This window comes from Amblyomma maculatum, chromosome 11 (assembly GCF_055883805.1).
Source record: "Amblyomma maculatum isolate TAMU_Amacu chromosome 11, ASM5588380v1, whole genome shotgun sequence".
NCBI lineage: Eukaryota > Metazoa > Arthropoda > Arachnida > Ixodida > Ixodidae > Amblyomma > Amblyomma maculatum.
In genome coordinates, this window is record NC_139354.1 from 93,738,450 (window position 1) to 93,750,179 (window position 11,730).

The 11,730-nt window shown below is 47.1% G+C and overlaps 1 pseudogene; it reads left to right on the forward strand.

The window, feature by feature from the left end:
* The first annotated feature begins 316 nt into the window (after nucleotides 1–316).
* LOC146174410 (uncharacterized) lies at nucleotides 317–2,358 on the forward strand (annotated as a pseudogene).
* Nucleotides 2,359–11,730: the final 9,372 nt, after the last annotated feature.

Sequence of the window (11,730 nt, forward strand, 5' to 3'; positions counted from 1 at the left end):
TCCACCTCTTCTATCAACCTATCCAGCTTACACAGGCGCCTCTCAAGCAGATCTCGACAAACCCTTCTCTCTCAACGAGCTTAATTTTGCTCTCGCACAAAATTCCCGCTCCTCGACACCAGGTGAGGACCTCGTCACCTACACTCTTCTTCGAAACCTTCCTGACCCCGACAAAGAAACTCTTCTTTCTTAGATCAACGAACACTGGTCTGAGGGCACTTTTCTCGACGAGTGGAAATCCTCGACCATTGTCCTTATTCCGAAACCAGGTAAACCGTCTACTCTCCAAAACCTTCGTCCCATCTCCCTTACCTCATGTGTGGGAAAGACTATGGAACGGCTGGTTTTGACCCGGTTTCAGGAGCATCTCGACGCCATCGACTTCTTTCCTCACACCCTAATCGGGTTCCGTTCTCACGTCTCGACGCAAGACCTTTTCCTCCTCCTCGAACACACATTCCTCCAGCCCCCCTCAGCTCAGGTACATGCCTTGGTCACAGTTGACGTTCGCAAGGCATTCGACAACATCAGTCATGATCACATGCTCGACTCCATTCAGCACACTAACTGCGGGCATAACACATATACTTATCTCCGTAACTTTTTGCAGAACAGGACGGCCCAATTTCGACTACAAGATACTCTTACTGAACCAATCGCCCTAACACGTGGCACTCCACAAGGTGCTGTGCTCTCCCCGACTCTAACATCGGCATGACAGCACTAGCCAGAAAGCTCACCTCCATCCCCGATCTGCATCATATATTTTACGCTGATGACATCACACTCTGGTGCACCCGCGGGTCCCCCGGAGATGTCGAAAACACGCTACAGCAAGGCCTTGACCTCATCTCCTCTTTTCTTTCTCACACCGGACTTCAACCAGCACCGTAAAAATCCGAACTCCTTTTCCTCGCGCATACACAATATCAACGCTCCACCCAGTCACTCATATCACTACACATCGATAACCAACCAATACCCCGAGTCAATTCATGCCGGGTTCTCGGTATGCACCTTCACACGAAACAAAGCACGCCCTCCGTTCAACAGGCCATTAACACATGTCATCAAGTTACTCAATTGCTTCGGCGTGTAGTTAAGCGTCATGCTGGACTAAGCGAGTCACGTGCCACGCAGATAGCACACGCCTTGGCCCTAAACAAAATCCTCTACTACATACCTTACCTTAAACTTACACACCAACACCTTACCAAGATCAGTGCCGCACTCAACACTCTATACAAAGCCGCACTACATCTCCCAGTTCACACGTCCAACCAACGACTCTACGAAACAGGCCTTTTCCTGCCTCTTCCTGCGCTCATCAACCTCCATCGGGAGCGCCAGCTAGCCCGCTTGTCCGGCACGCAACAGGGTCGATGGATTCTGCGGGAGGCTGGAATACCCCCTATTGATCTTCCTCTTCACATACCCGGTCATGCACTCCCTTCTAACCTCCGGATTGCACCCATCCCTCGGCACATGCAGCCGGGGCTACATGACGGTCGTCGACAGGCACAAGCTACCCACCACAACCCTCATTTCTCTACTCATACGGTGGCGTACACAGACGCCTCACGCCTTTCAGACACTGGCACCGGCGCATATGTCATCCACTCCCCGCATCTTCCGGACCCCATATGCCAGACGTGCGGACCTTTTAGCAACCCTCCCTGCTCAACCACGCTTGAAATCACGCCCATCGTGCACGCCGCTCAGACATTCATGCAAATGCCCTCCCCAAACAACTACATTATATACACGGACTCACAAAACGCTCTTCGATCCATCCACAACCGCACCATACCCGTTGACTTACCAGACAGTCTCGATGATGCCCTCTTCGCCTTACGCCCAGCCACTGTCACTCTAAAGTGGATCCCTGGTCATTCAGGGATCGCCGGAAATAAGCTGTGTAATCAGATCGCCCGCGATTTCCATAACCGGGCTCCGGTGATCCCCTGGGTCAGCCCACCGACAAGTGACGAGGCATACGCTCTAAAACACATCCTGAAAGAGCATTATACGCAGCTAAAGGAAGACTTTGCCCGTCTTCCGGCGCCCCACCCAGCCCTCACTATCCCCCAAGCCGGAGGTCTCCGTAAAATTCAATCAAATGCCCTCATTACCCCGGCGCGCCTCTCCCTTTATCACATGCGAGCTGACCCCTCGCGCCCTAGCTGCCCCTCCATCTACGCGAATCTTGAACACTGTCTTTTCCTCTGTCCTGCCGCCATACAATCCTCACACTATCCATACCCCCCACCTGTATCCTGGCGTGCCTGGCTGGAATCTTCTTCACCGAAGGAACAACTAGCTCTGGTACGACAGGCAGCCGACCTGTTGGACGCTTAATTTGAGTCCTGAATAAAGTGCATTACTACTACTACTACTCTAAGGCAACACTCAGATGTTCTGTTACGAAGCTTTATTTTTTTCATAGTGCTCCAAACCGAATAACCTCAAAGAACAGTCGCTACTTTATGTCCAGAGTTGTTTAGACCATCCTACTTGCACGCTCTACGTAGGCATAATATCGCCGCAGTATATCATCCCCAAACAGCAATCTTATTAAGCGCTTCAACCGAACGCTAAACGCATTTTTAACAACGTGCCCCCGTGGACGCCTAGCGCTGCGAGAAAACTCCCCGGCAGATTTTTCCCACAGAGAAGCAATTATTTCTGATATAAGCATAACTGGCCCTCCTTACTTGCCCTCTTGTCCAAGCAATTTTATGTGGCACATTTTTTTATACCTAAAAAATGCAACCGTTGCGGTTCGTGTGGAGTATACCACTTTTGTCCACGACTGTTCGTCGAACCCTATCACCAAAGCTATAGGGTCTCGCATTTTTATACCACTGTGACCTTTGTCCATAATAACTCACGGCAATATAACAAGAGTAAGTTTGCGTTTTTTTAGGATTTTTGGTAGGTACCTCGCCTTAACTCTCTGGTATAACGTCAGCAGCGAGTTATGCCAGGGAGTCGACTGCTTTATTCAGTGCTGGCGTCTATATATATACTCAGGTGCGACGTCGCATGAGTCCGACGCAGCGATCGTAGCGACATTTATACATGCTGGCGTTTTAGCCGACGTGCTGCGTTATCACACTATCGGCATGATGGTTTCATCTTGTGTCCTCCTCGAAACAGGCCACGCAGGCGACACCATTGTCAAAGCCACTTATATACGCCACTAGCCCGTAGTCGGATACACGCCAGACTTCGCAGACGTACGCCTACGCTCTTAGCAATCACCATGACTCCTGCAATCCTAAGATCATATAGTTTTCGACTGCCTGTTTCTCGACAAAGACTTCCTGAAAAACTTCGGTTCCTCACAGTTGCCTTTCCGCGCGGTACGCCAAGTTACCGATGTCACATATGAATTGGTGTCACTTTTACCAGCGCCCTCTTCCACTCATCCCAACATTGTACCTTTTGCAGTATTTCCCGTCCTAAATGCAAATCGAGGGTCATTCAACATCCGCGTATTTTTGGAAACATTTATGCGGGCTCCGCTCTCTGTCCTGATGCGCTGTAATAAATTAGGAGGACGTGCGGTAATTTATTTGGACTCTACTTGATTTTACTATGTGCATCTCTCCTGACCTCAGTTTAGAAGATTTCTGCATGCAACACCGCGTTTGTGGCACCACAAACATTAGACAAAATATTGGCAGTAAAAACACCCGGGAACCTGTTCCGAAGCGAGACCACCACAGATCAGCAGAAAACCATCTGCCTGAGTAGACGCATTGTAATCCCCGGATCCCGTCTCTTAGGAATGCTTGCCGATGCCGGAGAGTAGGAGACCTCCTATATCTGTAAACAAATAAATGTTTTACTCAAAACAACTCAACACGTCATTGCCCGCTTCACGCGTAAACAACCCGTACTTTTCTTTTTAGGCATATTATGAACTGCAGGTTGGTCTGCTGAATCTATTTTCACAATTCAACGCTCGTGCGAGCATCCATCCAATAATGCACGTAAAGTCATCGATTCGTAAACACGAACATAATTTCTGGTCATCAAACCAGTTTTGGTTTCAAATTGTAATCTTTCCTTTTTTAAAGATAGTTCTGCACAGGCGTTTGATAAAGGGTTCCTATGTTCGTGGCGCAACACGGCCAGGAATTTCATACAATAAATCTCATACATTTATAAAAAAAAAAGAAACACCAGAATTCCCCGTTATTATATTCGAAGTCGCTTATTGTTTTGCCACAATTACATCGGTACAATATGTGTGACCAAAACTGGTAGGCACGTTTTGAAAAGACAAAAACGATGTGTTCAATCTCTGCGCTCGCTTTGGAAGCAGACATAAAGGATAATAGAGAGATGTGGTCGCTTAGGGCTGCTCGCTGCTTAGCCGGTTGCGTCTATCCTCTATAATAGAAAAACGCAAAATAAACTAGTAGGGAAAAAGCATATCTGTAATGCACTTTGGCCCATTCCCCGCGTGGTTATGCGCCTTTACATCTGCGGACAACGAGGTCGTGTTGTCCTATCTTTATTTCTCTCACTCCTTCGCGCATACGTAAAAAACGCCGTACCATAAGAATAAGATCATGGGACTCTATACACGCAGACAATCGCTTATCTGAATTCAACCCATCATCAGCATTGTCTACACTTTCTGCTGTTCTTGCGTCCCACATGGTTACCACCACTGTAAAGGAAGACGAGCCAAACCCAGACATCCACCTCCAGAATCTTCGGACTCTGCGTCACCAGGCGGATCATTATGCTGCTCGTCATCCCGATAACCCATCGGCTATTCCCGCTCTTTACCGGGCTACCGCACGTGCGCGGCGCTATGCAAAGCGTCTAAGAAGGCAACGTTTGGCTGCATAGTGTGAGCGCCTGTCCCCCTAGTAGGGTAATCGACAACTTTGGCGAATGGTTTATGCCATGGAGCGCTGTTCTCATGTCCCTGATTACACAGAGAGCATTAGCCTTGCGATGAATATGAATGAGGACACATTTGAAAAACAGGCGGCCAAACAGTTTTTTTTCCAGATTATGATTCCACCTGAACTTCTCCACCTCGCTTAGAGGTTACCGAACCCCCCGATGATATTACTTCTAACCTAACCATGGCAGAGCTTCTGACCCCGATTGAAAGCCTCAAATCTAATTCTGCACCCGGGCACGACGGCATACCTAACTCCTTATTCCGCAACTTGGAAGGGACTGCTTTGCAGACACTGCTTGATACATTCAACGACGTGTGGCATTCGGGTGTCATGCCGAACGAGTGGAAGTATTCTATTGTGGTTCCAATGCCGAAGTCAGTTCATCCTCCAGCATCTCTCTCGGCCCTTCACCCAACTTCCCTAACGACTACAATCTGCAAGCTTTACGAAAGTATTCTCGCCGCTCGGTTATTGTGGTGGTTGGAATTTCATGATTGTTATCCAGAATCATAAATCGGCTTCCACCCACAAATAGGTACGAAGGACGGCCTTGCTACCTTGGCTTCTGACGTGCTTTACCACTCTCCGCACAGTCATATTGTTAGAACCGTGATCGCTACAGACAACAAAGGCATATAATAACCTACTTCACTCAGCCATTCTCCCTTCCTACAAACTCTTGGTCCCCCTCACAGGTTTCTCCTCTCCGGTCACACTTTCTAACATATCGAACGTTCAGTGTGCGTATCCATGGAATGCCCTTTGGTCACTTCCCCTCTGTTTATCAGGCGTCCATCCAGCATCCACTGGATGTCTTGTAATTTTGCAACCCTCCTTTCGGTCTAATTCTCTCGCATACTAAATCATGTTTTATTCGCATTGGAAATAAAGCTGGCTTACAGGAAGCTCCCACTATAAATTTTATGATAGATAATTCCCCGATTCCTCAGGCACAAACTGCTCGCATTCTTGGTCTTATCCATCATTCCTCTGGGACTGGCACCCTGTGGCTGACAGCCACCCGTAAGTCCGCTTACGCTACTCTAGATCTGATTCGTCGCATAACTATGCGCTCTGGGGGCGCGCGTGCTCACACGGCCAGCCAGCTTGTTCGCTCTGTCCTGCAGCTGCGGATAATCTACCAAGCACAGTTTCACTGTCTCACCTGCAGACAGAGGGACACCCTTGAGTCTATCAATCGTGAGGCTGTGCTTGCCATAACATGTTTCCCCCGTCTAACACCCATAACAGTGCTTCAAGAGTACGCCCAGCTAAATACGCTCAGTGAACTCATTGATAAGCTGATAGCAAACAGAGCTCGTAAACAGTATTCACAACTTCATCGTTTAAACGCATTTCCTCCATGGTCGTACTGGCAGCTCACGGACAATTGCCCCACTGCTTCCCCGTCCGTATCATCCGCATATCTGCCTGAAGGGTGCGTATTATATACTGATGCATTACATATTGCAGAGCGAGTATGTATACTTCCCAACTCTATCCACTGCCCCTGTCCTCTCCCGCCGACGGGGGAAACCGGTCCCCGCTCCGACCCCATGAAGCGAGGCGCGCGGGCGTCTCGCTCCCTCACTTGGATTCCACTCTGCACTCTTCGCGCTTGAATTTGGTCTGCTACCCGCTGCCTGGCTGCACCCGAATACGACACCCTGACCTACCGCATCGACATGGACGGACCCTTTCTGTGAGATAAAAGATATTTCTTCCACGGCCCGCTGTGTGCGTGTGTCTTGCGCCTACCACGGGTAGAGGAATCGCCCTCAAATGTTAGCTCAAGAACACAACGGCCGATGAAGTCTGTGAATGTTCTGGCAATCACCAACCTTCTCTTAGCACAAACTACCCTTGCTACAGCTTCGTATTCCTTCTGTGTCACTGTTATTGATGGTCGTCTTCTTCAATGTCCAAAGACGCAGGTCATATATGTAATAATTTTCTGCCTCAATGTCATGGCACTGCAAAACCAGCACAGATGCTGCGCTGAATTCAGTGGGAGCCCCGAGCCGACAATATTGGGTGTAGCCAATGACGAAAATACATCGCTTACGATGCATTTGAATGAATTTTGAGCGGCACAGCTTCGTAATAAACACGACTGCATATGCGAGACAATGTTATTAGACAGGTGACACGTACGTTTTCTGCACTGAATGACAGTTCGACCACGCCTACCACTGCGCATGTTTCTGTAATTTAAAAATCGTATCTCCCATCAAACCAACTTTACTCCCATAAATGTTTCCACATAGAAGCATACTGTTGTACTGTGTACTGTGAGATATCTCAAGTGTTTTGATCTCGAGGGCCTTGATTCTCAATACAAGCCCAAATAACAAGAAAACGTCACTTTTTTCGATGTTTGAAGATCGCTTTAGGTTGAAAAACCGCTCCTTTCGGTCGCCGAAGTAATCTTTAACATATTTTACAGCAACCAGTAAAACAATAATTTTGTTTCTGTAGAGTTCAGGTTAATGTGAGAAATTTCTTAAAAGCGCCACATTTCCTGTGCTATTAGTGGCAAATGCGAAATTCTTGTTTTGTCCCCTTAATGAAGTCACATGTTAGAACAGCGCCAGAGAAAATGTTTAAATACTAATATTTGTTATTGCATCTTACTTCACGTATGATTTATATTTTTGTTCCTTAGCACGCTGTTTGTTCTTTTCCGGCAACTGTAAACAGCACCTACCTAAGAAAAAAAAATTTCAAAACAGTACTTCAACGAAACACTTTTTGTGCAATTTTCAAGAAGCACTATTTTTGTGGCCTGGAACCTACATGGAATGAGCTAACGCTGAAAGTATACGTCCATCAGGCTGCTAATAGTGTGACTCTCCGTTACAAAAGGGCCAAGCCTAACCAGCCGCTGAATTGCAGTACCACATAGCCGTGGGGAATAAAAATTAATGCATTTAAGGGGCACAAACCCCCCTCCTTCCTCAATATTGGTATTCATGACACAGTATCTGGTATAGGAAAGACCGAATAAATTTTATTCTTCAGAATGAACAAGAAAATTGACAACTGAAAAGAATTAGAAGCACAGAATTCAGAATAAACAGTGTCAAATTTAGAATAGGATTTTGCAGAGTTGGGACACCTTAGCTTTTCGAGTTGGTCGAGATCCAATCCAACTTGGCCCCATGAGTGCGCACAACTGAGCATCAACTACATCGCCACCCTGAATTTCTCCTCCAAGCTACTGCGCAGGGCGCCCAAGGCAAGCAGTGGCCATGTTCACCGACAACAGGCACACAAGGAGACACAGATGTACAGGCCTCAGGATGAGAGATGTGTGCGAGAACCACGACCTACTGTATAATTATACAGTAGGTCGTGGCGAGAACTGTCACATTGGAGGCTTCTCCTGGACTATATATAGTGCTTTGAACAAAAGCGCTTAGGAGCAAAATGGCCGCCGATTATCGAGGAAGCCGGGCTGGCCATGGCGGTTACCGCCACTCAGCCAAAGCTTCTTAACAACAGAATCGTACACAGAACAACGATGAGTCTGATACCGGCTTAATCAACTGTGGCCAAGGCTTGCCAACGAAAACTATTGACGTAAGGGAAACCGGGGCCGCCAGACGGTGGCCATGTCGCTGAATCAGACATGGCTGGCACTGGTACCTATAGCGGTATTACAAAGGCGCAAGAACAAGGCTGGCACCTCACCTGAAGGTAATACTGAAGGTAATACTGAAGGTAAGCCCGCGTGCCTACGCGCCTCTTTTCCGCTCTTCTCTCTCTGTTTCTTTTGTATGTGTTTTCGCTCTATCGCGCCCCTCCTCGCTATCGGATACCATCTGTATTGCTGCCCCGAGCAAGGTCTGCGGACGCAGCCTGCCTCGCGCTTTCACACCGTCGACCACGCCTTTACTGAATACGCCGCTCTTTCGTCACGCTATCGCCGACTGTTTTACCTTGCGGACGCATTTATTACACAGCTGAAACTGTTCAGTTTCGGCTATATATTTTGGGACCTCTGCATATGAACTACAACACAAAAAAGAAGATATATAATAAAACATATATAACGAATCTATGCCACAGCGACTGTTCCGTTCATCAAAGCCGATCTGCAACGTGGATGTTCTAGAAGATTTGTGTGAAGACACATTATACGAGCACTTGCGCGCGAAGCTGCCCGGTGCCGAATGCTCTTCGCTCAAGAATTCCATCAGCAGTGAAACATCATCGGTCACCATTGCTGTGTGCGTTTCAGTGCGTTTTGCCTCTCAGATGCGCTTCAACATGTTTTATCCTTTTATGATGCAGCATTAAGGAGTTCGTAGCGCTGAAAATATAGCGTTTTCCGGCGTCCGTCAGACGCAATGTTTTGAGATGCTTAAATTTAAGCGACCAAATAATGAATGATCCAGGTGACTTTTTTGTTATTCTTTTCTGCGATGAAACATTTTTTCTTTTTTATCCATCTTTAATAGGTGTGCGGACTGGGCGACGTTATCTTTATTTCTTTTATATGCCACGCGAACTTCAGTTAGGTTTCTGTAATACTGCATAAGGTAATGTGATTGGGATTCTGCGCTTCAATTTCATTACTTTTCATTTCATTCTCTGTACGGCCAGGCTAGGTCATGCATAAAGTTTTCCTGCGCTAAGTGATGGATTTATTCAGCATCCTGCACAGGTATATGTTTGGGTCAGTGCGAGCCGGCTCCTTTCCAACCTGGCTGGCGGCCCACGGCGGGCTACCAAATGCCAGAGCCACCATTGCCAAACAGGTCGGCGTGCAGTCGAACTTATGAGCTCTGGCCGTGGATGCTGGCCGACTTCTCCCCAAGAAATTACGCTTCCAAACATGAGCCGCCCATTAGCTGAGTAACCGTGGCTGAATGGGTAGGCGCTCAGTCGGGTGCTTGAGCTTGGGCATTGGGCGATTGGCGACTTACGCCCTACATGGTACATGGACAACCAGGGGCCATCCGTCGGCCGAGCACTCAGTGTCGGCCAAGTCGGCTGCCGACCCGCAGCCAATGACCGGCTATAGGTGAACATTCGCGTTGGCCGAATGTTTACCTATCGCCGATCATGCCTCCTGGTCTCGTGTTGCTCGTCAGTTTTACATTGTAAATGTCAGCCGACTTAAGCCTTACCGCTCTTGTTAAGCGCAGAATTTGTGCGTTGGCTGTGTATTGTCAGTTGCTGCATCACCTTTTATTTTTCCCTTCTATTCCTTTAGAATCGGAACGATTCTTCTTTTGAGACGGGGGTAAAGCCACATGTATTGTGGACTGGTGGGGACTCTCGTGAGAAGATGGAGACCGAAGTGAGCAGATTATCACGGGTGGCCTGACTGGCTGTTACAGCACTTCTATTTTGACCCGTGACAATATTCAACCAAAACCGGTTCCCCTTCAAGATGTTGATCAATCCACTCTCGTCTTATAATCTATTCTTCCTACCGTCCTGATTAACTCAGAATAGCAAACGGCCGAAACGCCAGGCCAGGGCGAATTTTTATTTATCTACTTTTCTGAGAAAACTGTGTAGTTTTGTTTTCAGCTGTATGACTGGTTGGGTAGATGTCATTGAGTGATTGCTCTCTTATAACTTCGTTACAATTGTGTTGATGAATAATAACGATAATGAAAAGTATGCGAGCACTTTGGGTCAATAAAGTGCGATGAGGTGAAAGTGTTTGCTTAAAACGCTTCTGAATTCTGCTTTACTGCGTCTTTCTTTACGTGGTTATCGAAAGTGTCACTGTCTCCCTGATCTCGAATTTTCTGATTGAAGAAAACGCCGGAACCGGAAATGGTGGCAATGAAACTGATTCTTCTCACATTTCGTGTTGGGAGAATCAGGCGTCGGTCGCCGGTTCTCTGCTCCGCTTGTCGCAAAATCATTAGGCCGCTTCGGCGCCATGCATTTCACTCACTCGACAGCATCCAGATGTCTGTCGAAGGAGCGTCGCCGCACCTGCTGCCACCGGTGACGCGAGCGAGCGCCCTCCCACCGACACGTCACGTCATGGTTGCTATGCACATCTGCCTCGACCAGCGGCGCAGGTGGTTGATAGGGAGACAGGATGAGTGCGCCGATATAAGTGGGAGAGGCCATAGATGTAGCGTTCCAAGGCACAGACAGACGGACGCCGCGAATATGGGCCAATAAAGGCTTTCGCTTTAAAATTAAAAGATCCTGGTGTTGGATACATCACGCAGCTTGTGATTCTTTTTCGTCTACCTTACAGTCAAATAGGTTCATCAAAAAATGTATGTATGTATGTATGTATGTATGTATGTATGTATGTATGTATGTATGTATGTATGTATGTATGTATGTATGTATGTATGTATGTATGTATGTATGTATGTATGTATGTATGTATGTATGTATGTATGTATGTATGTATGTATGTATGTATGTATGTATGTATGTATGTATGTATGTATGTATGTATGTATGTATGTATGTATGTATGTATGCATGCATGTATGTATGTATGTATGTATGTATGTATGTATGTATGTATGTATGTATGTATGTATGTATGTATGTATGTATGTATGTATGTATGTATGTATGTATGTATGTATGTATGTATGTATGTATGTATGTATGTATGTATGTATGTATGTATGTATGTATGTATGTATGTATAACTTTATTAGGGAGCCGGCAAACGACGGGTTAAAGCGTCGTGACGCTGGCCAAGCGTCTACCCGGGGTTAAGCCCTACTCTGCACTACCTCATTTGTGAGGCTTGTGCTTTTCGAGCGCACCCCGGGCCTGCTGGATGGCCCATAGTTGCATG